The sequence below is a fragment of the Mastigoproctus giganteus genome, chromosome 9 (genome assembly GCF_048544385.1).
Source record: "Mastigoproctus giganteus isolate SK-2022 chromosome 9, ASM4854438v1, whole genome shotgun sequence".
NCBI lineage: Eukaryota > Metazoa > Arthropoda > Arachnida > Uropygi > Thelyphonidae > Mastigoproctus > Mastigoproctus giganteus.
In genome coordinates this window covers 165,481,399-165,509,230 of record NC_143583.1, presented here as the reverse complement: position 1 = coordinate 165,509,230, position 27,832 = coordinate 165,481,399, and the positions used below count along the sequence as shown (strand labels likewise).

At 39.4% G+C, this 27,832-nt stretch overlaps 1 protein-coding gene across 1 annotated transcript in view; it reads right to left on the bottom strand.

Moving 5' to 3' along the window:
- The window catches only part of LOC150080869 (voltage-dependent calcium channel type A subunit alpha-1-like), a 1,489,217-nt gene that overhangs the window by 1,081,090 nt on the left and 380,295 nt on the right, over positions 1-27,832 (bottom strand). The window lies entirely within an intron of this gene.

The following is a 27,832-nucleotide window of genomic DNA, read 5'->3' as shown; positions in this document are numbered from 1 at the left end:
CTTGATCAGGAGAGACCACCTGACAGCATTTATGCAACTTTTGGCACACAGAGCTCTCAACAGGGGCAAACCTCCCAGAGTGAAAAAAAAAATAACATAACAAATCATAATACAACTGATTTGAAAAATTAGAAATTGCTTAAAAAAACAAACAGAATTTAAATTTCTTTTATCGAGATATGGCCCAGGTTTAAACGTGACAGGAACTTATTATGGCTCACATTTCCCCACTTTTAGCATTAATTTAGCACAATTATATAGGAATGAAAGTGAGCTCCTCATGCCATCAATTCTGTAAAATCAAACACCTTATCATAAACAACTTGCCTAACACTGCTTCAACAGAATCAGCAGGAATATTTGCTGATGCACTTGAGGCAGTGTTATGGTGAGTCAGAAAACAGCTAGCTTGGGGGGGGGGGAGATACAAGAACTAATAGATTAAAAGTAGCCACTGGCAGAGGTGAAAGTGATTCCTGCACTGCTTCTATTGGAATGAGCAGCAGCCTGGAAAAGAAGACAGAGTATTTCAGAGACTGCTGGGAGTCACTGTGGTACAAATAAACACATGGGTTGTGTTAGGGTAGCTAAGAATAGGAACAGGCGCATGTATACTTGCGTGTACACCAATGCTAGGAGTTTGGTAAATAAATTTGATGAATTTGAGGAATTGCTCAAAATATCAAAGGCAGATATTGTTCGGATATCAGAGATGTGGTGTCACACAGATACAAGGAATGCAAAATTGGAATTTGGGGAATACAATGTGTACAGAAATGATAGTCAGGATAGGAAGGGAGGAGGGGTGATGCTATTAGTTAAGAAACACATAAAGTCCAAGGAAGTGAAGCCAGTCGACATCGCTGGATAGTGCAGTGTCGAGTCAGTTTGGTATGACATAAGCATTGGGAGATCAAAATTGAGAGTAGCAGTGTGCTATAGGCCTAATGACTCTGATGAGTATAATAAGAAACTGTATAGGGAAATAGAGTGGGCCAGTAAATCAGAGAGTCTTATAATGGGGGATTTTAATATTGCAGATATTGACTGGAATTTGTGGGTTGGTCACTCACACACTAGCAAGGCTTTTGTGGAATTATTGTATGATTGTTTTCTACATCAGCATGTTAGGGAGGCAACTACAGGGAGTAATACTCTTGATCTGATTATCAGTAGAGATTCTTCATGCATTAAGAATCTGCAGATAAATGATCCACTAGGTGGCAATGATCACAGTGTGCTGAAGTGGGATTTACTCATAGAGGTAACTAACATCAGGGGTAAAGGGAAGTGTTTTTGCTTTCATAAAGAATACTACGATGGTCTGAGACAGTATTTAAATTCTATACAGAGGGACCAACTGATGATGTTACCAACAGCAAATTCAAAATGGGAAGCATTCAAAGAATTAATCTTGGAAGCTACTAAACTTTAGATGCCAACTAAGAAATATTATTCAAGGTTTAGGCATAAATGGATGTCAGATGAACTAATGAGACATATGGCAGAGAAGAAAAATGCATGGGATACATATAAATTAATGGGTGACATGGAAGCCTATGATAGATATAAGCTGGTCTGTAACCAAGTCACAAAGGAGATTAGCATTAGCATTAGCATAGGCATATGATGCAAGAAAGCAAGCTTATTCAGCATCAGCCAAAAAAAAAAAAAAAAAAAAAAAACCCTCTCCCATTTCACCCCTCCGTTCGTTCGAAATACCTGTCCAGTTGAGCTTTAAATTTGTTTAGGCTATCAACTTCAAGAACAAGTGATGGAAGTCGGTTCCACCAACCAACCACCCGCTGGCCAAAGGCAAATTTCCGCACATCTATCCGACATCCGTCCTTCCTGAATTTGAATTTATGCCCTCTGAGGTGATTATTCTGAGAAAGATGAAGAATCCCATTGGCATTGAGCATGCTCAAACCATTCAAAGCCTTATACACCTCTATCAGATCACCTCGCCGGTGCCTAGTCTCCAGACTCTGTAATTTGCAAAACTTAAGCCTTTCTTCGTAAGAGCAACCCTTTGTTCCATTTACTAATCTTGTTGCCCTTCTCTGTACCCGTTCCAGCAGCTCTACATCCTTCTTGAAATGAGGCCTCCAGACCTGTATACAGTACTCAAGATGTGGCCTAACCATTGCCTTATACAAGGGAATAATCACCTCCTTATCCCTGCTAGAAAAATTCCTGTATATCATTGACAAGACACCATGAGCTACTCTTGCAGCTCGTCTGCACTGCTCAGAGAACTTCATATCATTAGGCAGACAAAGGCAGATTATGAGAAATCCTTGCCAAAGGCTGCAAAGAAAAACAGAAAGTGTTCTTTACCTATGTAAAGTCTAGAAGAAAAGGGATGAATCAGATTGGCCCACTGGATATTGATGGTTTACCAGTTGAGGATCCTGTTCAGATGACTAACAAACTAAATGAGTATTTTGCATCTACATTCACACATGAAGAGTTATTCAGGAAGGGGAATTCCAGAGGTAAAGTTAACTCTGGCAGTGAGCTAGATGATTTTGAAATAATTGAGAGGAAAGTGGAGGAGAAATTGTTGAGGATAAACATAAAAAAGGCACCTGGGGTGGATGGGATCTATCCAGTTATATTAAAGGAGGCAACAAAGGAAGGAAGCAAACCCTAAGCTATAATTATGAGAGCTTCTTTGGACTCATAGAATGGAGATGTGCAAATGTGACCCCAATTCACAAAGGAGGATCAAAGGCTGACACAAGTATGACCTGTGAGTTTAACTTCTGTTCCAGGAAAATTAATGGAGGCACTGGTTAAAGAAGCACTGCAGGATCACAAGACTTCAGTTATAGCTTGGACACAGCATGGTTTTGTTAAGCAATTTGATTGGATACTATGATGTTGTCACAAAAGAACTAGATGCAGGGAATAACTTTGAAATTATACAGGGCATATCAAAAAATATTAGTACAAATGTTTAGGGAAGGTAGGTAGCATCTAAAGGAATGTGAATCGCATAGGAACCCATAACCGGAAATGTCACGGGAAAATAGTAGCAGAGGCACAAGAATCAGAAATGACACAAGACAGTAATTAGTGGCAAACATTTATTTGACATAATATTAAAAATGGAGTACGAGATGGATGCATTTCATGATGTTACAACAGATGGTCGAAGGTTCCACTATGAGATGCGACACCGACGCAGCATGGATTGGCGGACACGGTCGAACACACCCGGCGTTTCTTTGACAGTAGCAGCAGCGCAGATAAGTCTCGCCACGAGATCCATTTCCATCTCCACAGGCAATTCATACACGATAGATTTGAGGGCCCACCACAGAAAGAAATCAAGGCTCAATAAATCAGGTGAACGTGGGGGCCAGGCAATGGGTCCACCACGGCCAATCCATCGATGCCCAAAACCCCTGTTCAAATGGTCACAAACACACCTTCCATATTGGGCAGATGCCCCGTCATGTTGAAACCAAATGTTGCATCTCACATTAGCTGGAACATCGTCAAGTAACCCTGGTAGAACTTGTTCAAGAAAGATCCGATATTTAGCGGAGTTCGTGCGGGATGGTAACAGGTATGGGCTGACTAAGCAGTCACCGACCATACCTGCCCACACATTTATTGCGAAGCGATGTTGTGCCGCATGGGGGCGTACACCATGTGGGTTGTCGTGAGTCCACACATGAGCACTGTGCTGATTGAATAAGCCTTCACGAGTGAAATAAGCCTCATCCATAACCAAAACATAGGCTGGAAAATTCAAATCTTGAATACTTTCTTGGAGAAACCACTACGCAAAAGCCACACGTGCAGGATGATCTTGGGGGAGCAGTAACTGAACCCTTTGGAGATGAAAGTGGTGTAAGGAACCGTCGTGCCAGACATGCTGTACACTGCAACGAGACACTCCTAAGGCAGGCACAATGGCACGTGTGCTGGTAGTAGGATTATTCTGGACGGCATTCAACACAATTTCTTCCAGGGCGGGAGTTCGTGTCGAACGTGGTCTGCCCACACTACTCCTGTTACCTCTAAATGATCCATAATCGCACAAATTTTGATGCACACGTGCAAAAAATGGTGGTCCGGTACATGTCTGTCTGGGAAGCGTTCTCCATAAATTCGTTGAGCGGCTCGTTAATTGCCCTCTGCTAATCCATACACTACGTGCATGTCTGCCAGCTCACAGTTCGTATATCGATGCATGCTCTTTGTGCGGTGACTACTGCTTGAATGAGTAGACCAGAAACTTTCCCTCTCGCGAACTCATGAACAGCACAGTATACTGACTTACGGTGACGTTTCTGGTTATGGGTTCCTATACAATTCACATTCCTTTAGATGTTACCTACCTCCCCTAAATGTTTGTACTAATATTTTTGAGACACCCTGTATATTTGGATCTTAGAAAGGCTTTTGATACTGTTACACATGGAAGACTCCTGCACAAATTGCAGCAGTGTGGCATTGGAAGCAAATTGCTGCTATGGATAAAGGGATGGTTGAGGGGGAGAAGACAGAGAGTGGTAATCAATCGACACTGCTCATCGTGGACTAATGTTAGTGGAGTATCTCAGGGTTCAGTGTTGGGTCCATTGTTGTTTTCTGTATTTATAAATGATATTGATGATGGTAGATCAAGTTTAATGTCCAAGTTTGCAGAAAATACATAGGTTGGCAGGGTTGTTAAGGACACTACTGACGCTATGCTGCTGCTGCTGCAACTGGATCTGGAAATGTTGAGCAGATGGGCTGAGAGGTGGAAAATGAAGTTTAACATTGACAAATGTAAAGTACTACATATGGGAAACAGTAACCCCAGAGCAATGTATCAACTCTGTGGTACTAAACTGACAGTGGTAGGGAATGAAAGGGACCAGGAGGTAATTGTGCAGGCAGATATGAAGTTTTCTGAGCAGTGCAGATAGGCTGCAAGAGTAGCTCATGGTGTCTTGTCAATGATATACAGGAATTTTTCTAGCAGGAATAAGGAGGCGATTATTCCCTTGTAAAGGGCAATGGTCAGGCCACACCTTGAGTACTGTATACAGGTCTGGAGGCCTCATTTCAAGAAGGATATAGAGCTGCTGGAACAAGTACAGAGAAGGGCAACAAGATTAGTGAATGGAACAAAGGGTTGCTCTTATGAAGAAATGCTTAAGTTTTGCAAATTACAGTGTCTGGAGATTAGGCACCGGAGAGGTGATCTGATAGAGGTGTATAAAGCCTTGAATGGTTTGAGTATGCTCAATGCCAGTGGGATTCTTCCTTGCTCAGAATAATCACCTGAGAGGGCATAAATTCAAATTGAGGAAAGACAGATGTAGGATAGATGTGCGAAAATTTGCCTTGAGCCAGTGGGTAGTTGGTTTGTGGAACAGACTTTCATCCCTTGTTGTGGAAGTTGATAGCCTAAATAAATTTAAGGCTCAGCTGGACAGGTATTTCGAACGAACGGAGGGGTGAAGTGGAAGTTTTTTTTTTTTTCTTTTCTGATGCTGCATAAGCTTGCTTTCTTGCATCATATGCCTCTACTAATGCTAATGCTATTTTGTGAGCTAACAGTTTTTATTTATTTATTATTTTTTTTTTTATTACAAGTACTTAGCATAAATTTTCCTTTAAATGGTCAGCAAAAACATTCAGTTGCTGGGTAAGCACCACCAAATGTTTTTTCTAACTTAATAAGCGGAGGAGAGGTGTGATTATTAATTCTTCTAGCTTCTGTATTTGCCACTAGATGGCATATAACACATTTACAACATAATATGTAGCATGTGGAAGTTAAAGTTTCACTGCTGTTGCCCCAGATTACCTTTAAAACGTTTGGAATAGTCCTGAATAAATGACCAATTTAATTTGAAAGGGAAATTTTAAATTTTCTTGTTTGTAATTATTTGGACACAAATACAAACACAGTGAAGTGCTTTTAAAATGATTCAGTATTAAGTTCATGTTAGTTGAATCTGTGCTTCAGTGTGAAAAATTAATTTGATTTTTAATTTTTTATAGTTTTTTTCATAATCAACTTCATTTGTAGTTTATGTAAATTGGACTATCTGATCCAACATCAAATGCTTTTTAGATCACTTTATCTAGTATTTCTATATAGTGCATTGATAAATGGATCTGGATAAAAAGTTTAATTTGTAATAACAGAATAGAGAAGATAAATATACCTTTACTAAATTTGCAAGTCAACTGTATCACTGGAACGTAATGCCTAATGAAAAACACTGGTCATTATGTACATTATGTGATTACCTAAATGTTGGTCAATAGATCTGAACTCTGGAATGCAAGATCCTTATTAAAGGAAATTATTTATAAGTACCATCTTAGAAACTAAGCAAACTTTTCCCCAGGGGCTAACATCTGGTGAATATGGGCTTGGCACACCCAGCCCATGGTCCTGAGCTGGATATCATCATTCATCTCTTTCTTGGTGATTCCTTTCTACTTCTGAGTCTCTCTCTCTCTCTCTCTCTCTCTCTCTCTCTCTCTCTCTCTCTCTCTCTCTCTCTCTCTCTCTCTCTCTGGGTAGCTCAGGTTTTTTTTTTTTTTTTTTGGCTGGTTCGGAAAAAGCCTCAGGCTTCCTTGCACCTTACAGCTAACGATACTAATAACTTTACCTTATTATAGTATTGCACGGGGGAATTATGTTGAAAATGCAGAAGTTGTAACAAATTTATATGCTTTGCTGCATTTAATTTTCAATCTGGAATACTCGGCACTAAGGCTTGGGATAAGTTCAGCTTAAAGTGAACCCCAGGGATGGGTTTGGCACACCCAGGGCCCTGAGCTGGATCTCTCTCTCTCTCTCTCTCTCTCTCTCTCTCTCTCTCTCTCTCTCTCTCTCTCTCTCTCTCCCCCCCCCCTCTCACACACACACACACAGTCAGGAATTGGCCAATGCAATACAAGGCTCAGGCTTCCTTGCACCATATGGTCAATAATAATAATAAAAGACAAATACTGTTATCCATGGTTCATTCCGTTACAGAGAAATAGAGTGGACCAGTAAATTAGAGTGTCTTATAATGGGGGATTTTAATTTCTACATTATTGATGACTTCCATAACTTGATAAATCACTATCATCCAGTAGACATCTGCTACATGAAAGGAGTCTCTATCCACAAGTGATTTTTTGAATTAGAAACTATATAATGTATATGCATGATAGGATCAGTACCCATAAGTTCACACAGTGTAGCTATATTAGTTGACTCTGAAATCCTCTCCAGATGTATTCCTGATTTAACAGAATGGAATTTGTGGGTTGGTTCACTCACACAATACCAAGGCTTTTGTGGATTTATTGGATGACTGTTTTCTACAGCAGCATGTTCAGGAGGCAACTAGAGGGAGTAATACTCTAGATCTGATTATCAGTAGTGATTCTTCATGCATTAAGAATCTGCAGATAAAGAAACCACTAGGTGGCAGTGATCACAGTGTGCTGAATTGGGATTTACTCAAAGAGATAAATACAATCAGGGGTAAAGGTAACTACACGGTGGGACCAACTGATGATGTTACCAACAGCAAATTCAAAATGGAAAGCATTCAGAGAGTTAATCATGGAAGCTACTAGGCGTTTCATACCAACTAAGAAATATTGTTAAAGTTTAGGCCTAAATGGATATCAGATGAACTAATGAGACATGTGGCAGAGAAGAAAAATGCATGGGATACATATAAATTAATGGGTGACATAGACGCCTATGATAGATATAAGTTGGTCTGTAACCAAGTCACAAAGGAGGTTAGGCAGGCTGGTTGGTTTAAATGGAAGTTTATTGGCACAAGGGCAACTAAGGCCAAATTGCACCTGTCACAGTAATTCTGCAAATGATATTTTTTTTTCCAGTCATATGTCAGATAAGTTCATATAAATGAATTTGTTTTAAAAAATTACATAAATTGGATAAATTTGCTTCATCACTGAGAATATGGTTCATCTCTAATGAATTGTTTTGGGTTAAAACCGATTTAAAATTTGTTATTCGAGCAGCATGATTGTAGGGACACTCGAGGAGAATGTATTTCACTGTAAGTAGGGCGGAACAGTGATGACAGTGAGGAGGTTCATCACCTGTCAACAAATGGAGGTGGGTCAGATGGGAATGGCCAATGCATGTCCTTGCAAGAATAATCTCTTCTCGTCTGTTTAATCGCGAACTAGATTTCTAGTATTGTGGCTTTTGCTTTATTTGGAAAAGTTTGTTATGGGTCTGTTGCTGCCATACTGATGTCCATTGGTCAATACATAACTGTTTTATGATGAGTTTACAGTCCATATAAGGAATCAAGGCAAGTGAAGGTTAGGCAGGCAAAGACAGATTAAGAGAAATCTTTGGCAAAGGATGCAAAGAGTTCTTTACTTATGTGAACTCTAGAAGTAAGGGGATGAATCAGATTGGTCCACTTGATATTGATGGTTCAACTGTTGATGATCCTGCTCAGGTAGGTAACAAACTAAATGAGTATTTTGCAACTACATTCACATGTCAGGAGTTATTCAGTGAGGCTAGAGATGAATCAAACTCTGGCAGTGAGCTAGATGATTTTTAATAACTGAGAGCAAAGTGGAGGAGAAATTGTTGAAGATAAACATAAGAAAGGCAACTGTGGTGGATGGGATCTATTCAGTTATATTAAAGGAGGCAGCAAAGGAAGTAGATCATTACTTCATTACTTAATTAGATTAGCCATCATTATGAGAGCTTCCTTGGACTCAGGGGAGGTACTCATGGACTGGAGATGTGCAAATGTGACCCCAATTCTCATAGGAGGAGCAAAGGGAGACAAAGGTAGTTACAGACCTGTTAGTTTAAATCCTATTCCAGGGAAATTAATGGAGGCACTGGTTAAAGAAGCACTGCAGGATCATCTAAACAAAACTTCAGTTATAGCTCGGACACAGAACATTTTGTTATGGTAAAGTGACCAGATTCTTAGGATTCCAATGTAGGACATTTTTCAACCCCCCTAGAAGCAACATACACATATTCTTTTAAAATATTTTTTCTATAAAAATATTCACATGCAAAATATAAAGTAAATACGTTGACTTCTTGGAACCTAAACTTATTAAATAAAAGATCAAAATTCTTAAAAAAAAAACCAAATATAGTGAATATATATATAAATTTCCCCCCCCCCCACAGAAAGGCTGAAATTCACTATATGGTACCTCTCATGTTACGTACATCATGAACAGAGGGTTGCGTGAATGATGTGAATTGAGAAAAATAATTGCAATTAGAAGAAGAAGAAGAAGCAGCACTTATTAGAGGGGTCATGTTTTTAATCAATTTTCATTTTAGTTTTGTGAAAAAGGGTTAGGTTTTTTCTGTGAAATAATAATAATAATGGCGGCCATAATAACCTCAAAGAAGGAAGGAAGAACCTGTAAATCATCACCCACCTATTCGCAGCAACCAAGAAGTAACTCCAGCAACTACTCCAGATCACTGAAGAATTCAGCAATGATATTAGGATGGAATTTGGTCTAGACAAATGCAAGACCCACAGACTGCACCAGGTAAAATTAGTCAACTAAAACTACCAGCTGCAGAGTGGTAAAGAGATCGAAGCCATGGCACAGGAAGAGGCCTACAAATACTTTTAGGATGATGCAGGTTCAGCAGTTACAGCACAAGAAAATTAAGGCCTACCTGACCAAAAAATAACATCAGAGGCTCAGAAGCCTGCTGAAAGCAAAGCTGAATCGAGGGAACACAGTTAAAGCCATGAACACCTATGCAGTCCCAGTGCTAACATATTCCTTCTGGGTCATAGATTGGACTAACACCAAACAGGAGGATATCATGAGAAAGACTAGGACAATGATGACCAAGAGGCGCCAACACCACCCAAAGTCAGCCGTAGAGAGACTGACAATTGCTCAAAAAGAAAGAGGAAGGGGCCTGATAGACCTCATCGAACAACAAAAAGCAGCCACTGCTAACCTGAAGGATTACTTCCAGAAACACACAGCAGCACTCTACCAGGCCATAAGGAAGATAGACAAACGGTATGCCCACTCAACCTAAGCGAGGAGTCCCTTCCCATCCAGAAGGCACAAACGAAGCTAGAAAAATGGGCAAAGAAGACACTCGACGGCAGACACTACAATGGCCACCATCAAGTTCACATAGATAAAACTGCTTCCAGTGGATAGCTCTCGAGCGGGATGCTGTTCCCCGAGACTGAAGGATTTATGCTCACCATCCAAGACCAGGCAATCAACATCAGAAACTATAGAAAATACATCACCAAGGAGCCCAGAGTGTCAGATGACACATGTCAACAATGCTACTTGGCCTCAGAAATGATTCAAGACATGACTGCAGGATGCAAGGTGATCACCCAGACTGAGTACACTCATAGAAAAGACCAGGTAGCCAGGATAATACATCAGAAGCTAGCAAGGAAATACAAGTTGATCAATGTACCTGTAGGATAGTCAGAGTTCTGACTGACACCTGTAGGATAGTCAGAGTTCTTCAACCAACAGTAATTCTCCCAGGGGCTCACATCTGGTGAGTATGGGCTGGGCACACACCCAGGGTCCTGAGCTGCATATCATTATTCTTCTTGGTGATTCATTTCTACTTCTGACTCTCTCTCTCTCAGGGCAACTCAGAAATGTTTTTTGGCTGGTGCAGCATAAGCCTCAGGCTTCCTTGCCCCATATGGCTGCTAATAATAATAATAACAACAACCACCCTGTGTACTTGGTAGCAATACCAGTCGTGAGGTGTAACCTGCAATCAGTGATAAATAATATAAAAGAGCAATAATAATAATACAATACTTCTTTTAACAATAAAAACAAATTAAATTTAATAATATAATTAAATATATTTTTCTGCTGAGTGCATTTTTTCTTAATTCTTCATCATTTGCAATTTCTTTGTAAATTTCTTCACAAGAATTAGCAAAACTGCACTTAACTTGTAGTTGAACTTGTAGTTGCTTTCAATGTTCCTATGGTCAGTGTGTTTTTGTTGACATCCACAGCTTAATTACTATCGAAAAAGATCTTTCCGTTGTACCATTGGTTCCCAGAAAACAAAATGCAAATGATTTGTATTATGTTCGCCATTAAGAATGGAGGCTACGTGTCCAATCCGGGACATTTTCCAGGCCAATTTGCAATGCGGGGCAAACAACTGAAATCCAGGACAATCCCACATAATCCGGGATGTATGGTCACTATAGTTAAGGGGAAGTCTTGTCTGACCAATTTGATTGGATACTATGATGTGGTCACAAAGGAACTGGATGCAAAGAATAATTTTGATATCCTATATTTCAATCTTAGAAAGGCTTTTGATACCGTTGCACATGGAAGACTGCTGCACAATTTGGAGCAGTGTGGCATTGGAGGCAAATTGCTGCTATGGATAAAGGGATGGTTGAGTGGGAGAAGACAGAGTGGTAAGCAATGGACACTGCTCTTCGTGGATTAATGTTATTAGTGGAGTCCCGCAGGGTTCAGTGTTGGGTCCATTGTTGTTTTCTGTATTTATTAATGATATTCCAAGTGCAATGCATACTGTAACTACTTCTAAAGAGGTCTGCATGGGAATACATCTGGAGAGGATTTCATAGTCAACCAATATAGCTACACTGTGTGAACTTATGGGTACTGATCCTATCATGCATGTACATTATATAGTTTCTAATTCAAAAAATCACTTGTGAATAGAGATTCCTTTCATGTAGCAGATGTCTACTGGATGACACTGATTTATCAAGTTATGGAAATCATCAATATTGCTATAATCTATGGTTTGTATAGTTTGATTGCTATGTTCTCTACAGTTCCATTGAATGAACTGATCCATTATTTAGCTTTGAAAGAAGAAAGTGTTTCTGACTGCTTTTTAGAGGTGATCTGTTTATAGCATTCCAATTTTATTTTATCCTTTCTTGGAAATATGGGATGTGGAGTATCTATATCCTCCTGTGCATGTATTTCTCAGATAGTTTGGTCAATGTTGGTGGTGTCACTGATTTCCACATCTGTGATTAAAGTCTTTTGCGAGTTAGAGTTTTTCAGTCTCCCAATATCTGAAAGTACTGGAGTAGTAGTCAGTGGTACTGTGACAGGGATATCACTTAATCTTTGAAGTGTTCTTTAAAGAACTGCTGCAGAGTTGCCAGAACAGCCCAAGCCCAATCAGAAATGCATGTAGTAAATGATATGGATCCTTCAGTTTTAGTTCCTTCTGATGTATATTTTTGTGTTGCAGCTACATATGTGTATTTGGGTACACTGAGTAAAACTTGTTTCCTCACTTTTTGGTAAGTCACTTTACATTCTATTTTATACTTTTGTATATTCTTTCCTGTTTTCCAGACTTCTGAATAAGCTGGATGGTTACCCATACAGTTTTCACACACAGGTGTCTGCATTATGCAGTCTGTCTGTGCGTGTGTTCCCTTGAATCCACAGTTGGGGCACACTGAATCAACTCTGACACAACACTAAGCATGGCCAAATTCTTGGCACTTGATGCACCTGGATTATGGCTATAAGGTCTTAAATGGCAGTTCAGGTATCCAGCCTTAACTACAGGTGGAAGAGTTGGTGTAGAAAAGGTCAGTAAAAACACTGAATAGTTTGTCCAGTTTCACTGTTTGTACAGAAAGATCACTGTCTTTCTGGATTTTCATTCTCTTTGCCATTACAACTTTCTGTTCTTGTAGTTCTTGGACTAATTCTTCTTCAAAAATGTTTAGTAAGTCCCATTCAAACAGGATGCCTTTAGAGTTATTTAGGGTGGCATGTAGAGTAACTGTGACAGGAATACCAGCAAAGATTGATATTCTGAATAAGGCATCAGAATGTTTATAGTTCATGTTCTCTAAAAGTAAATCTCCATAGCAATCTTCACCATTTTAGGTGATTAAGCAACATTCTTGAGACATTTCTGAATAAGAAACGGAAAAATGCATCTATCAAGTGGCTTATTTGGGAATGTATTATTAGGAACAGTGGTGATTCCTTTTATGATACTGTTCTGTCTCTCTTAGCATGGTACATGTCAAAGTCGGTGTGGTCTGTCCTTGAAAAAGTTGAGCTCAGAAGCTAAAGTGATGGATAACATTTTTAGTTATCCATGTTAGCTCGTTTCAGCCCTTGGCAAACTAACTTTTCTGGCAAGGTTTCTGACCCTTTCATACGGAGGAAGAAAAAGTTCCTGGTTTGACCAAGCAAATATTAGTACGAGTTAGTAATAAAATTATGAAAAATAAAGAAAGGTGACTTTCCCTTCTTGTTCTTTACCTGTACTTTTGAAACATGAGCTGCTATTAAATAAAAAGATTTCTTAAGGACACGAATGTAAAATAACTAGAAGAACTGGCTTTACTGAAATTTGCAGTGAAAGCTAAGAGAAATCATTCAGTCACAAATAACTTGATATCCACAGAAAACTAATAACCTCCTTGTTTGTATATTAATAAATTTATTAAATTTAATTATTAAAAACGTTAGATAAAAGAGTTCCAAATATTTTTACATCACATGCAGAGAAAATGACACCACTTGAATTAAATATATTGCACAATTGAATAGGGTTTCATCTCGTTTACGACAAGCGTGTAGCATGGATGGTATTTGAGTATTTGTTATTCCTGTGTAAGCATAGCAAAATTAAACAAGATCATGGACTTATTCTAACTCTCTCTTTGGACTGGACCAAATCTGCTGCTTATAAGATATTTTTGATACCTGCTTTACTTTGAATCTGTGGGTGATTGCATACACTTGGGGTATAAAATATTTAGTTTAACATTGGACAAATAAGTTAATAAGCATCAGAAAAAATAAAAGAACATATCAACCCAACAGCATTACACAGAAAATCTTCACGTATACCATCAGGTGGCATATATGCACATGGCTGATGGTCACTGGTCTGAATATTTAACTATTAAAATATTTAACAATTGTAAAATATTTGAATATTTTAAAATTGTTAAATATAGAATATAAGCACTGAAAATAATTCTGATTTTACTTTCAAAGGGTGATGCTTTATGAAACCACAGAAAAGCACAAAAACAATATCTGAGTTTGCAAATCAAATATCTGTTATAAAATATTTTTATTTGTAAGATCAAATGTTCATAAATTAGATGTTTGTAAACCAGGAACTAGCCGTATTCCCATCTTCAAACTGTTTTACCCTTCTTCTTACACTTCTGATAACTGCATAGGCATCCCACACACACATTACGGAATGTCCCACAAATGTATGCTGTTACATTTTCCTTCTTCAGAAATAATAAAGGAACCACTGGGTGAGAGGGATCACAATGTATTGATGTGGGAATTACTTAAAGATGTAACTACCATTAAGGCTAAAGGGAAGGGCTTTTGCTTTCATAAAGGTGACTACAGAGGTCTCAGACAGATTTTAAATTCTGTACAGTGGGATCAACTGATGATGTTACCAACGTTGAATTCTAAATGGGAAGCCTTCAGGAATTTAATTTCGGAGGCTACTAGGCTTTTCATTCCAACTAAGAAATACTGTTCGAGGTTGAGGCCTGAATGGGTGTCAGATGCACTGGTGAAGCTCGGGGCAGAGAAGAAAAACATATGGGATGCATATAAAGTATCAGGTGACACAGAAGCCGATGGCACATATATCAGCTTGTCAGTAATCAAGTCACAAAGGAAGTTAGGCAGGCTAAGTCAGATTACGAGAAATCTTTGGCAAAGGATGCAAAGAAAAACAGCAAAGAGTTCTTTACTTATGTAAACTCTAGAAAGAAAAGGATGAATCAGATTGGACCATTTAACATAGATGGGTTGACTATTGATGATCATGCTCAGGTAGCTGATAAATTGAATGAGTATTTTGCATCTGCATTCACACATGAGGAGTTATTCAATAAGGGGAGGGCCAGAAGTTTATCAAACGCTAACAGGGAGCTAAGTGATTCTGGATTAACTGAGAGTAAAGTGGAGGAGAAATTGTTGAAGTTAAACATAAGGAAATTATCCCCAGGTGCTCACATCTGGTGAGTATGGGCTTGGCACACCCAGGGTCCTGAGCTGGATATCATCATTCTTCTCTTTCTTCGTGATTCTCTTCTACTTCTCTCTCTCTCTCTCTCTCTCTCTCTCTCTCTCTCTCTCTCTCTCTCTCTCTCTCTCTCTCTCTCTCTCTCTCGGAGTGGTTCAGAAATTTTTTTTTGGCTGGTGCAGCAAAACTTCGGGCTTCCTTGAACCATATAGCTAATAATAATAATAATAATAAGGCACCTGGGGTGGACGGGATCTATCCAGTTATATTAAAGGAGGCAGCAAAGGAAGTAAGCAAACCCTTACCCATAATTATGAGAACTTCAGGGGAGGTCCCAATGGACTGGAAGTGTGAAAATGTATCACAAATTCACAAAGGGGTTCAAAAGGTGACACAAGTAACTACAGACCTGTTAGTTTAACTTGTGTTCCAGGGAAAATAATGGAATCACTGGTTAAAGAAGCTGCAGGATTCTCTAGACAAGACTGCAGTAATAGTTAAGGCACAGCATGCGTTTGTTAAAGAGAGGTCTTGTCTAACAAATTTGATTGGATACTATGATGTGGTCACAAAGGAATGGAACTGAATGCCAAAAATAATTTTGATATCATATACATGGATTTCAGAAAAACTTTTGATACTTTTGCAAAGGGTAGACTGCTGTACAAATTGGAGTATTATGACATCGAAGGCAAGTTGCTACAATGGATAAAGGGATGATTGAGTGGGAGATGACAGAGAGTGGCAATCAATTGACACTGCTCTACATGGATTAATGTTATTAGTGGAGTCCCCCAAGGTTCAGTGCTAGGACCATTGTTATTTTGTGTATTTATCAATGAAGGTATATCAAGCTTAATGTCCAAGCTTGCAGATGATACAAAGGTTAGCAGGGTTGTTAATGACACTAAAGACAGTATGATACTGCAACAGGATCTAGAAAAGTTAGGCAGATGGGCTGGGAAGTGGCAACTGAAGTTGAACATTGACAAATGCAAAGTACTACATATGAATAACAATAATCGACCAGAAATGTACCAACTGTATGGTAATACACTCAGGAAAGTAGAAAGTGAAAAAGACCTGGGGGTATATTTCTGGTTGATTATTGTTATCCATATGTAGTGCTTTGCATTTGTCAATGTTCAACTTCAGTTGCCACTTCCCAGCCCATCTGCCTAACTTTTCTAGATCCTGTTGCAGTATCATACTGTCTTTAGTGTCATTAACAACCCTGCTAACCTTTGTATCATCTGCAAGCTTGGACATTAAGCTTGATATACCTTCATTGATAAATACACAAAATAACAATGTAGCACTCCATGACCTGCCCTGGCAGTCCATCTACACTGCTGAGCAGTGTAGATGGACTGCCAGGGCAGGTCATGGAGTCTTGTCAATGATATACAGTAATTTTTCTAGCAAGGACATGGAGGCGATTATCCTGTTATACAAGGCAATGGTCTGGCCACACCTAGAGTACTGTGTACAGGTCTGGAGGCCTCATTTTAGGAAGGATGTAGATTTCCTAGAATGAGTATAAAGAAGGGGAACAAAGGGGTGTTCTTATCAAGAAAGGCTTAAATTCTGAAAATTGTAGCACCTGGAGGGTAGGCACCTGTGAGGTGATCTGATTGAGGTGTAAAAGGCCTTGAATGGGTTGATCAAGCTGAATGCTGATGGGATTCTTCCTCTTGCTCAGACTCAGAACCAGAGGGGGCACAGTTTTAAATTGAGCAAAGATAGTTGTAGAATAGATGTGCATCAATTTGCCTTTATCCAGCAGGTAGTTGTTTGGTGGAACAGGCTTCCATCTTTTGTTGTGGAAGCTAATGTGTGAAATGTGGAAGCTAGTGTGGAAGCTAGTGTGAAAGCCTAAATAAATTTAAGGCTGAGCTGGACAGGCATTTGGAACGAATAGAGGGGTGAAATGGGAGGGTTTTTTCTGGCTGATGCTGCATTAGCTTGCTTTCAATTAATTAATGCCAATTCAATTAATACACTTTCCTTATAATCCTTGCAAAGTAATTGAGACTTCCAAGATTATGAAGAACTGATGGTTGTTTTTGCAAAACTTAAGAGTTACAATCTCAATGCGGGACAATAATACAGATTCAAGAAAAGATGCTCTACCATACAGATACCCTAGACAAGGTCTACCCTACCATACAGATACCCTAGACCCTACATACAGATACCCTAGACAAGGTTATGGAAATTGTTCATATGTCAAACCACACCTACATCCTAGGAATTTTCATCAAAATACTGGGTGGTTTTAATTCTATATGGTGGCCAAGTGTTCTGAAGCAGTGGCATATCACACAGCTAACCACAAAATTTTTTATCATAATGAAAAGCTACTACACATGCTGACAGATAGACTATCATACAGACCAAGTTCCATGGTGTTTGGGAGAGTTAGTAAAGACTATCCTCAGCTACTGTGCTGGGTCTACTCTAATGGAATTTTATCTTTAATGAGCAGATCAGCTCAGCACTGCTCTGGACAATAGTAATAGTAATAATAGTAATAGAGGCATATGATACAAGAAAGCAAATGTATGAGCTTATGTAGCATCAGTCAAAAGACAAAAAAAAACAACATTTCACACAACCATTCCCTCTAAAAATTTGTAAAGTTCCTCCTTTAATTCATTTAAGCTATCAATTTCCACAACAACAGATGGAACTTTGTGCCAGCAATTAACCACCCACTGGTTAAAGGCAAAATTCCACACATCTATGAAAAATGTTACACAACACTACACCTCCCAAAGCCCACACACTTTGAAATCTCTGGCCTCAACAGTGTATTGTTTCACATGACAATGTATATTACGCGGAGATGGTGGAAACCCCTGGTGCCATTAGACACGACCACACTATACACTATGATAATGGTTGTTGTATTGCACTGTGTTAAACATCTTACTTAGTGTGTTAGCAAAGAGCAAATATGATTTTTATTGGTGGCTTCTCCTTTCAAATTTCTTACTTGAATTTATTTAAGCTATCAACTTCCACAACGACAGATGGAAGTTTGTTCCAGCAATTAACAACATACTGGCTAAAGACAAATTTCCACACATCTATTCTACAACTTGTCTTTCCTCAATTGGAATTTATGCCCCATCAGGTTCATAATCTCAGCAAGTGGAAGAATCCCATCAGAATTCAGCATGCTCAACCCATTCAAGGTTTTATATACCTCAATCAGATCAACTTGCAGGTGCTTAGTCTCCAGCCACTGCAATTTGCAGAACTTAAGCCTTTCTTGGTAAGAGGACCCATTCATTCCCCTCACCAATCTTGTTGCCCTTGTTTGTTCAGGATATTCACTATTCTTCTCCAGGCGTGATCTGATTATGGATATGATTATGCTCTTCTCTGTTCTAGTATCATGATATTCACAAGGTGGAATACACCAATGATTTGCTCATCCCCACTGACAGCTCTTGATAACTGAACTTGTAAATTATCAATTTGGAATCCAATTTTATTTGAATAATAAAAATTTATAAGTTTTAAAAAAATAATAACAGTAAATAATAAAAATAATTTAAATAAAAAAATCCTGTAAACTATAGTGCATAAATAGGAAATAAGGACCAAATGAGCCTAGTGGCCATTATGGCAGGGGGTCAAACACAAGGATATGACCACTCAGCTATGATGAGGGATCACAGGTGAGGGGTACAAGAGAAAATCTTTCTCTTCTCTAACAGGGATGAAATCACATTTAGATTGCCAAAAGCTGCTAAAGGCATAATGCAAAGTGTGCATGAATTGATGCACAGTTTGTAGATTTTTATAAAAACTGTTCATCATATTTTTGTATGCTGCGTGATTAAGGTATTAGTGGAAATCATTGCATAGGCAAAAACTAACATCTCAGAAATATTTTCTGTAGAAAATTGTGTATGGCTGAATTAAATTCTGAATCAGAATATGGGATTCCCCCCCACCAACCACAATATACTACTTTGGGTTAAAAACAAATTTCTAGGGTTCTACAGAACAATAGCAGGGGGTCAGCAAAAAATTTTGGAATGGATAAATAAGTCGGAAATACTGCAAAAAAATTTCATATATCCTTCAAAATATCATGGAAATTTTGTCTGGCAATTAGTAATGCTGGAGTAGTCGTTGCGTGCTACCAGTTCCCTCTTTGTTTTGTTTTGGTCAGTTTTCATTTAAGGTTATATTTAATTGTGTCTGTGTTCATTTCATTTTGTTACAGAGCCACTTCACCTGTGGTGACAGAAAGGCAAGCCCTGTGCTGCCAGGGAGAGCAGCAAGTGAGCACTCTTCTGGGAAGCTGTCTCTGTATTTCCAGTGGATATGCATCAGCCAGTGTTTAATAAAGTGAGATTCTGGTTGTAAAGGATTATTTCAATGAGGTTTTGTGATGTTTCCATTTGTGGAGTCCCCCACATAGGATGCTGCCAGATGAAATCCCCCAATAGGCAAAAAGGAGATGGAAGCTGCATAATAAAATTCTCTGGCTCTTTCAAGATGAATTCTTTGTTTTGGGAAATATATATAGAAACTGTGATTAACAGAAAACTCAAAGCAACATGTACCATTACAGCCTCTAATGTGGTCTGCAGTGTATTGGTATTGTTATTTCTGGTGCAAGGGCTACTAGGGCCATATTGTGCCTATCAAGGGTATGGAGTTCAAACATAGTGAATATAGAATCATGTCAGAGGTGATCATATAGCTGTATCCCTTTTAGGAAGCAGAAAAATTCTGGAAGATTTGCATCATTGCCTATAATATGACGAAGTGTTAAAGGTTCTTGACGATTTCGTAGAATACTGAATGTGGCTTTTCGGGCTTCAGTGTATAGAGTACCATCAACGAGAATGTTTTTGATTGTGAGAAAAGATTTGCAGTATGTACACTTTGGGGGATCATCTCCTGTGAGTAGATAAAGATAGGTGAGGTCACTGTGACCAATTCATGCTCTGGATAGGACTTCTTCCTTTCTGTTTACATGGAACCTGGAAGCCCATAACTTTGGTTCAGATTTTATTTCAAGGAGCTTGTTCTGCAGTTGAGCTTCATATAGAAGTTTCCACTGTTTCTTACATACATATTTTATATAAAATCTGTAGTCAATATAACAGACGCTTGAGAACGAGGGAAGACTTCTGCAGGCAAAGTTTTTTACTGCTCCTGGAATAGGGAAGTTTTTTCTGTTTTATTAGCTTAAATTGGCAAATTAACTTACGTTCTAGAGTAGCTTTATATTCCTAGTTACGATACTTAGTTTAAAGTTTAACTTAGATAGAGATTTTGTAGGTATTACTTAGTATCGGTAAGGGTATCAAATCCACGTGTTACAAGATGCAGCTCCGCTGAACGAGAATTTTTTAGCCATATTTAGCCGCTTTACTGACCAGTTGTTATATCCAATTATTTTCTATAAGTAGCTTATAGACCAAGTCAGGATCCTTAGTTTATTCTGATTGAGACCGCGAGATTTGGAAGTTAATTAATACTTAAGTGTCCATAGATTTACCGTTCGTAACTTGCTGCCATTGTTATACGATACAACGTTATATCCCGAACTAGACAGCGTAAGCTTAGTATAGTATAGTATAGTATAGTATCGTATATAATATAATATTGTCAATCAATCAGTAAAATCTATTAATCTTATTAAACTTCACTGTCATTTAAATTGTACTTTTTAACTAAATACATATAACGACTTACATCACAAACGTAACATAATTAATTAATACATAGCTTGATACGGAAGTTATGTAAACGGAACACGTAGATAATATTTGATACTGAAAAAAAAATATATAGCATTATAACTGTGTTAGGATACAAGTTTATGGTTATAATTTTGTAATGAAATTGAAATTTTATTGAAATTAGATCAAAATCATGACTCAGACCAGAGCAGCAAAGCAAAAGGCTCAAGCTAATGGGAGTGCTGTGGCTCAGGGAGGACTGGGGGGGGGGGAGTTGCCCTCTGAGTCACAGCCTTTTAAAATGCACTGCTTGCATGATATTTGTGGGGCAATCGGATACGGGGCATGATATTGCCATGGGGGATATCTTTGTGTGTGCGTGATGTAAGGAGCGTAAGGAAATCAGGCGAAAACTCAGCGTTGTTATGGGCCTATATGAGAGCTTGAAGGACAGGATGGATGCCCTCGAAGGGTCTAAACTGAGGGGCCCATCAAACTCTCAGCTGCCTAGATCAATGCCAGAGCTTGCACTTGGTCATCATGCAACACAGCGGCAACCCCCAAGGCAGAATGCACTGGTCCCGGAGAAACTAGTAGTTGTTTGTGACTATTGTCAGGGAAACGGGGAACATGCTTTGTAAAAAGGATAGGTGGAACAGGACCAGGGTATGTCTGCCAGGGGCAATGGTTGGTGATGTTCTAGAGCGGATATCATCTTTTAAGGGCACAAAAGGTGATAGAGTTGTACACATTGGCACTAATGATATTAAGAGTAGGAGACCGGCAGAATTATCTTGATTAGACCGGGGTTCGAGCCCGTCACCACCAAATACGGAGGATGCGGAAAGGTCAGGGGATGATCACCGCATATCCCGGAGCAATATGGCCTTAGTTGCTAATGCTCCTAAAAACCAAACAACAACAACCGCAGAATTATTTAACAAGTACAGTTCACTGTTGAAAAAAAGCCGTGAATTAGGGTTGAATTTGAAAGTGTCTGCAATTCTACCCAGATGTGATAGGGGGCAGTATATGATGAGAGCCTTGTCGATCAATTTGGCCCTGGAAAGATTGGGCAATGCTCAAGAGGTAGAATTTTTTTCGGCCTGGTCTGTACTTGTTAACAGGAGAGACTGCTTCTACAGGGATGGGATACACTTAAGTAGAAAGGGTGCAAGAATATTTTCTAATGCTATCGAGGCAATGTTAGGTGGTTCAGAAAACTGCAAGCTTGGGAGGTATACAACACTAATAGATTAACAGTAACCACTGGTAGAGGTGAAATTGATTCTTGCACTGCTTCTATTAGAATGAGCAGCAGCCTGGAAAACAAGATGCAGGATATTTCAGAGAGTGATGGGAGTCATTCCGGTACAAGTTAACACATGGGTAAACATATACTCGCGTGTACACTAATGATAGGAATTTGGTAAATAAATTTGATGAATTTGAGGTATTTCTCAAAACATCAAAGGCAGATATTGTTGGGATATCAGAGATGTGGTGTCACACAGATATAAGGAAAGAAGCCCTGGAATTTGGGGAGTATAATGTGTACAGAAAGGATAGACTGGATAGAAATGGAGGAGGGGTTATGCTATTCGTTAAGAAACACACAAAATCCAAGGAAGTAAAGCCAGTTGACATCACTGGACAGTGCAGTGTCGAGTCAGTTTGGTGTCACATAAGCATTGGGAGATCAAAATTGAGAGTAGGAGTGTGCTATAGGCATAATGACTCTGATGAGTATAATAAGAAACTGTACAGGGAAATAGAGTGGGCCAGTAAATCAGACAGTCTTATAATGGGGGATTTTAATTTCGCAGATATTGACTGGAATTTGTGGGTTGGTCACTCACACACTAGCAAGGCTTTTGTGGATTTATTGTATGATTGTTTTCTACATCAGCATGTTAGGGAGGCAACTACAGGGAGTAATACTCTTGATCTGATTATCAGTAGTGATTCTTCATGCATTAAGAATCTGAAGTTTAAGGATCCACTAGGTGGCAGTGATCACAGTGAGCTGAAGTGGGATTTACTCAAAGAGGTAACTAACATCAGGGGTAAAGTGAAGTGTTTTCCTTTCGTAAAGACTACTACGATGGTCTGAGACAGTATTTAAATTCTATACAGTGGCACCAACTGATGATGTCATCAACAGCAAATTCAAAATGGGAAGCATTCAAAGAACTTATCTTGGAAGCTACTAGGCTTTAAATACCAACTAACAAATATTTTTCAAGGTTTCGGCTTGAATGGATGTCAGATGAACTAATGAGACATAGGGCACAGAATAAAAATGCATGGGATATATATAAATTAATGGGTGACATGGAAGCCTATGATAGATATAAGCTGGTCTGTAACCAAGTCACAAAGGAGATTAGGCAGGCAAAGGCAGATTATGAGAAATCCTTGGCAAAGGATGCAAAGAAAAACAGAAAAGAGTTCTTTACCTATGTAAACACTAGAAAGAAAGTAATGAATCAAATTGGTCCACTGGATATTGATGGTTCAACAGTTGAGGATCCTGCTCAGGTGGCCAACAAACTAAACTAGTATTTTTCATCTACATTCACACGTGAGGAGTTATTCAGTAAGGGGAATGCCAGAGGTGAAATAAACTCTGGCAGTGAGATAGATGATTTTGTAATAACTGAGAGGAAAGTGGAGGAGAAATTGTTGAGGATAAACATAAAAAAGGCACCTGCGGTGGATGGGATCTATCCAGTTAAATTAAAGGAGGCAGCAAAGAAAATAAACAAAATGATGACACACAGAATGGGTTTGTTAAGGTAAAGTCTTGCCTGACCAATTTGATTGGATACTATGATGCAGTCACAAAGAACTGGATGCAGGAACTCTGATATTATATATTTGGATCTTAGAAAGGGTTTTGATATTGTTGCACAGGGAAGACTGCTGCACAAATTGGAGCAATATGGCATTGGAGGCAAATTGCTGCTATGGATAAAGGGATGGTTGACAGGGAGAAGACAGAGAGTGGTAATCAATGAACACTGCTCAACGTGGACTAATGTTATTAGTGGAGTCCCTCAGGGTTCAGTGTTGGGTCTATTATTGTTTTCTGTATTTATAAATGATATTGATGATAGTATAGCTACTGATGCTATGCTGCCGCTGCAACAGGATTTGGAAAGGTTGAGCAGATGGGCTGAGTGGTGACAAATGAAGTTTAACATTGACAAATGTAAAGTACTACATATGGGAAACAGCAAACCCAGAGCAACGTATCAACTCTGTGGTACTACACTGACAGTGGTACTGGGGGTAAAAGGACCTGGGGGTAATTGTGCAGGTAGATATGAAGTTCTCTGACAGTGCAGACGGGCTTCAAGAGTAGCTCATGGTGTATTGTCAATGATATACAGGAATTTTTCTAGCAGGGATAAGGAGGTGATTATTCCCTTGTATAAGGTAATGGTCAGGCCACACCTAGAGTACTACAGGTCTGGAGCCCTCATTTCAAGAAGGATGTAGAGCTGCTGGAACGAGTACAGAGAAGGGCAACAAGATTAGTGAATGGAACAAAGGGTTGCTCTTACGAAGAAAGGCTTAAGTTTTGCAAATTACAGTGTCTGGAGACTAGGCACCAGGGAGGTGATCTGATTAGCATTAGCATTAGTAGAGGCATATGATGCAAGAAAGCAAGCTTATTCAGCATCAGCCAAAAAAAAAAAAAAAACCCTCTCCCATTTCACCCCTCCGTTCGTTCGAAATACCTGTCCAGTTGAGCTTTAAATTTGTTTAGGCTATCAACTTCAACAACAAGTGATGGAAGTCGGTTCCACCAACCAACCACCCGCTGGCCAAAGGCAAATTTCCGCACATCTATCCGACATCCGTCCTTCCTCAATTTGAATTTATGCCCTCTGAGGTGATTATTCTGAGAAAGATGAAGAATCCCATTGGCATTGAGCATGCTCAAACCATTCAAAGCCTTATACACCTCTATCAGATCACCTCGCCGGTGCCTAGTCTCCACACTCTGTAATTTGCAAAACTTAAGCCTTTCTTCGTAAGAGCAACCCTTTGTTCCATTTACTAATCTTGTTGCCCTTCTCTGTACCCGTTCCAGCAGTTCTACATCCTTCTTGAAATGAGGCCTCCAGACCTGTATACAGTACTCAAGATGTGGCCTAACCATTTCCTTATACAAGGGAATAATCACCTCCTTATCCCTGCTAGAAAAATTCCTGTATATCATTGACAAGACACCATGAGCTACTCTTGCAGCTCGTCTGCACTGCTCAGAGAACTTCATATCTGCCTGCACAATTACCCCCAGGTCCTTTTCATTCTCCACCACTGTCAGTGTAGTACCGCAGAGTTGATACATTGCTCTGGGGTTACTGTTACCCATATGTAGTACTTTACATTTGTCAATGTTAAACTTCATTTGCCACCTCTCAGCCCATCAGTTCAACCTTTCCAGATCCTGTTGCAGCAGCATAGCGTCAGTAGTGTCCTTAACGACCCTGCCAACCTTAGTATCATCTGCAAATTTAGACATTAAACTTGATATCCCATCATCAATATCATTCATAAACACCGAAAACAACAACGGACCCAACACTGAACCCTGAGGAACTCCACTAATAACATTAGTCCACGTTGAGCAGTGTCCATTGATTACCACTCTCTGTCTTCTGCCACTCAACCATCCCCTTATCCATAGCAGCAATTTGCCTCCAATGCCACACTGCTCCAATTTGTGCAGCAGTCTTCCATGTGCAACAGTATCAAAAGCCTTTCTAAGATCCAAATATATAATATCAAAGTTATTCCCTGCATCCAGTTCTTTTGTGACTACATCATAGTATCCAATCAAATTGGTCAGGCAAGACCTGCCCTTAACAAAACCATGCTGCGTCTGAGCTATAACTGAATTCTTGTCTAGATGATCCTGCAGTGCTTCTTTAACCAGTGCCTCCATTAATTTACCTGGAACAGAAGTTAAACTAACAGGTCTATAATTACTTGTGTCAGCCTTTGATCCTCCTTTGTGAATTGGGGTTACATTTGCACATCTCCAGTCTATGGGTACCTCCCCTGAGTCCAAAGAAGCTCTCATAATTATGGCTAGGGGTTTGCATACTTCCTTTGCTGCCTCCTTTAATATAACTGGATAGATCCCATCCACCCCAGGTGCCTTTTTTATGTTTATCCTCAACAATCTCTCCTCCACTTTCCTCTCAGTTATTACAAAATCATCCAGCTCACTGCCAATGTTTACTTTACCTACATCATTCTCCTTCCTGAATAACTCCTCATGCGTGAATGTAGATGCAAAATACTCGTTTAGATTGTTAGCCACCTGAGCAGGATCCTCAACTGTTGAACCATCAATATCCAGTGGACCAATCTGATTCATCCCTTTCCTTCTCGAGTTCAAGTATGTAAAGAACTCCTTTCTGTTTTTCTTTGCATCCTTTGCCAAGGATTTTTCGTAGTCTGCCCTTGCCTGCCTAATCTCCTTTGTGACTTGGTTACAGACCAACTTATATCTATCATAGGCTTCCATGTCACCCATTAATTTGTATGTATCCCATGCATTTTTCTTCTCTGCCACATGTCTCATTAGTCCATCTGACAACCATTTAGGCCTGAACCTTGAACAATATTTCTTAGTTGGTATGTAAAGCCTGGTAGCCACCAAGATTAGTTCCTTGAATGCTTCCCATTTTGAGTTTGCTGTTGGTAACATCATCAGTTGGTCCCACTGTATAGAATTTAAATACTGTCTCAGACCATCATAGTCGCCTTTACGAAAGCAAAAACCCTTCCCTTTACCTCTGATGGTAGTTACCTCCTTGAGTAAATCCCACTTCAACACACTGTGATCACTGCCACCTAGTGGTTCATTTATCTGCAGGTTCTTAATGCATGAAGAATCACTACTGATAATCAGATCAAGAGTATTGCTCCCTCTTGTTGCCTCACGAACATGCTGATGTAGAAAACAATCATCCAATAAATCCACAAAAGCCTTGCTAGTGTGCGAGTGACCAACCCACAAATTCCAGTCAATATCTGGGAAATTAAAATCCCCCATTATAAGACTCTCTGATTTACTGGCCCACTCTATTTCCCTGTACAATATATTATTATACTCATCAGAGTCGTTAGGCCTATAGCACACTCCTACTCTCAATTTTGATTTCCCTATGCTTATGTCACACCAAACTGACTCGACACTGCCCTGTCCATCGATGTCAACTGGCTTCACTTCCTTTGACTTTATGTGTTTCTTAATTAATAGCATAACCCCTCCTCCCCTCCTGTCCTGTCTATCCTTTCTATATACATTGTATTCCCCAAATTCCAGTTCCGCATTACTTATATCTGTGTGACACCACGTCTCTGATATCCCAACAATATCTGCCTTTGATGTTTTGAGCAATACCTCAAATTCATCAAATTTATTTACCAAACTCCTAGCATTGGTGTACACGCAGGTATACATGCACCTGTTTCTATTCTTAGCTACCCTAACACAACCCATGTGTTTACTTGTAATGCAATGACTACCAGCAGTCTCTGAAATATCCTGCATCTTGTTTTTCAGACTTCTGCTCATTTGAATAGAAGCAGTGCAAGAATCACTTCCACCTCTGCCAGTGGCTACTGTTAATCTATTAGTCCTTGTATCCCCCCCAACTAGCAGTTTTCCGACCCACCTAACACTGCCTCGACAGCATCAGCAAATATTCTTGCACCCTTTCTATTTAAGTGTATCCCATCCCTGTAGAAGCAATCTCTCCTGTTAACAAGTACAGTCCAGGCTGAAAAAAATTCTACCCCTTGAGCCTTGCACAATCCCTCCAGGGCCGAATTGATCGACAAGGCTCTCATCATATACTCCCTCCTATCGTGATAGAGGTGTATAAAGCCTTGAATGGTTTAAGCATGCTCAATGCCGATGGGATTCTGCCTCTTGCTCAGAATATTCACCTGAGCGGGCATAAATTCAGATTGAGGAAAGAAATATGTAGGATAGATGTGCGGAAATTTGCCTTTAGCTAGCGGATAGTTG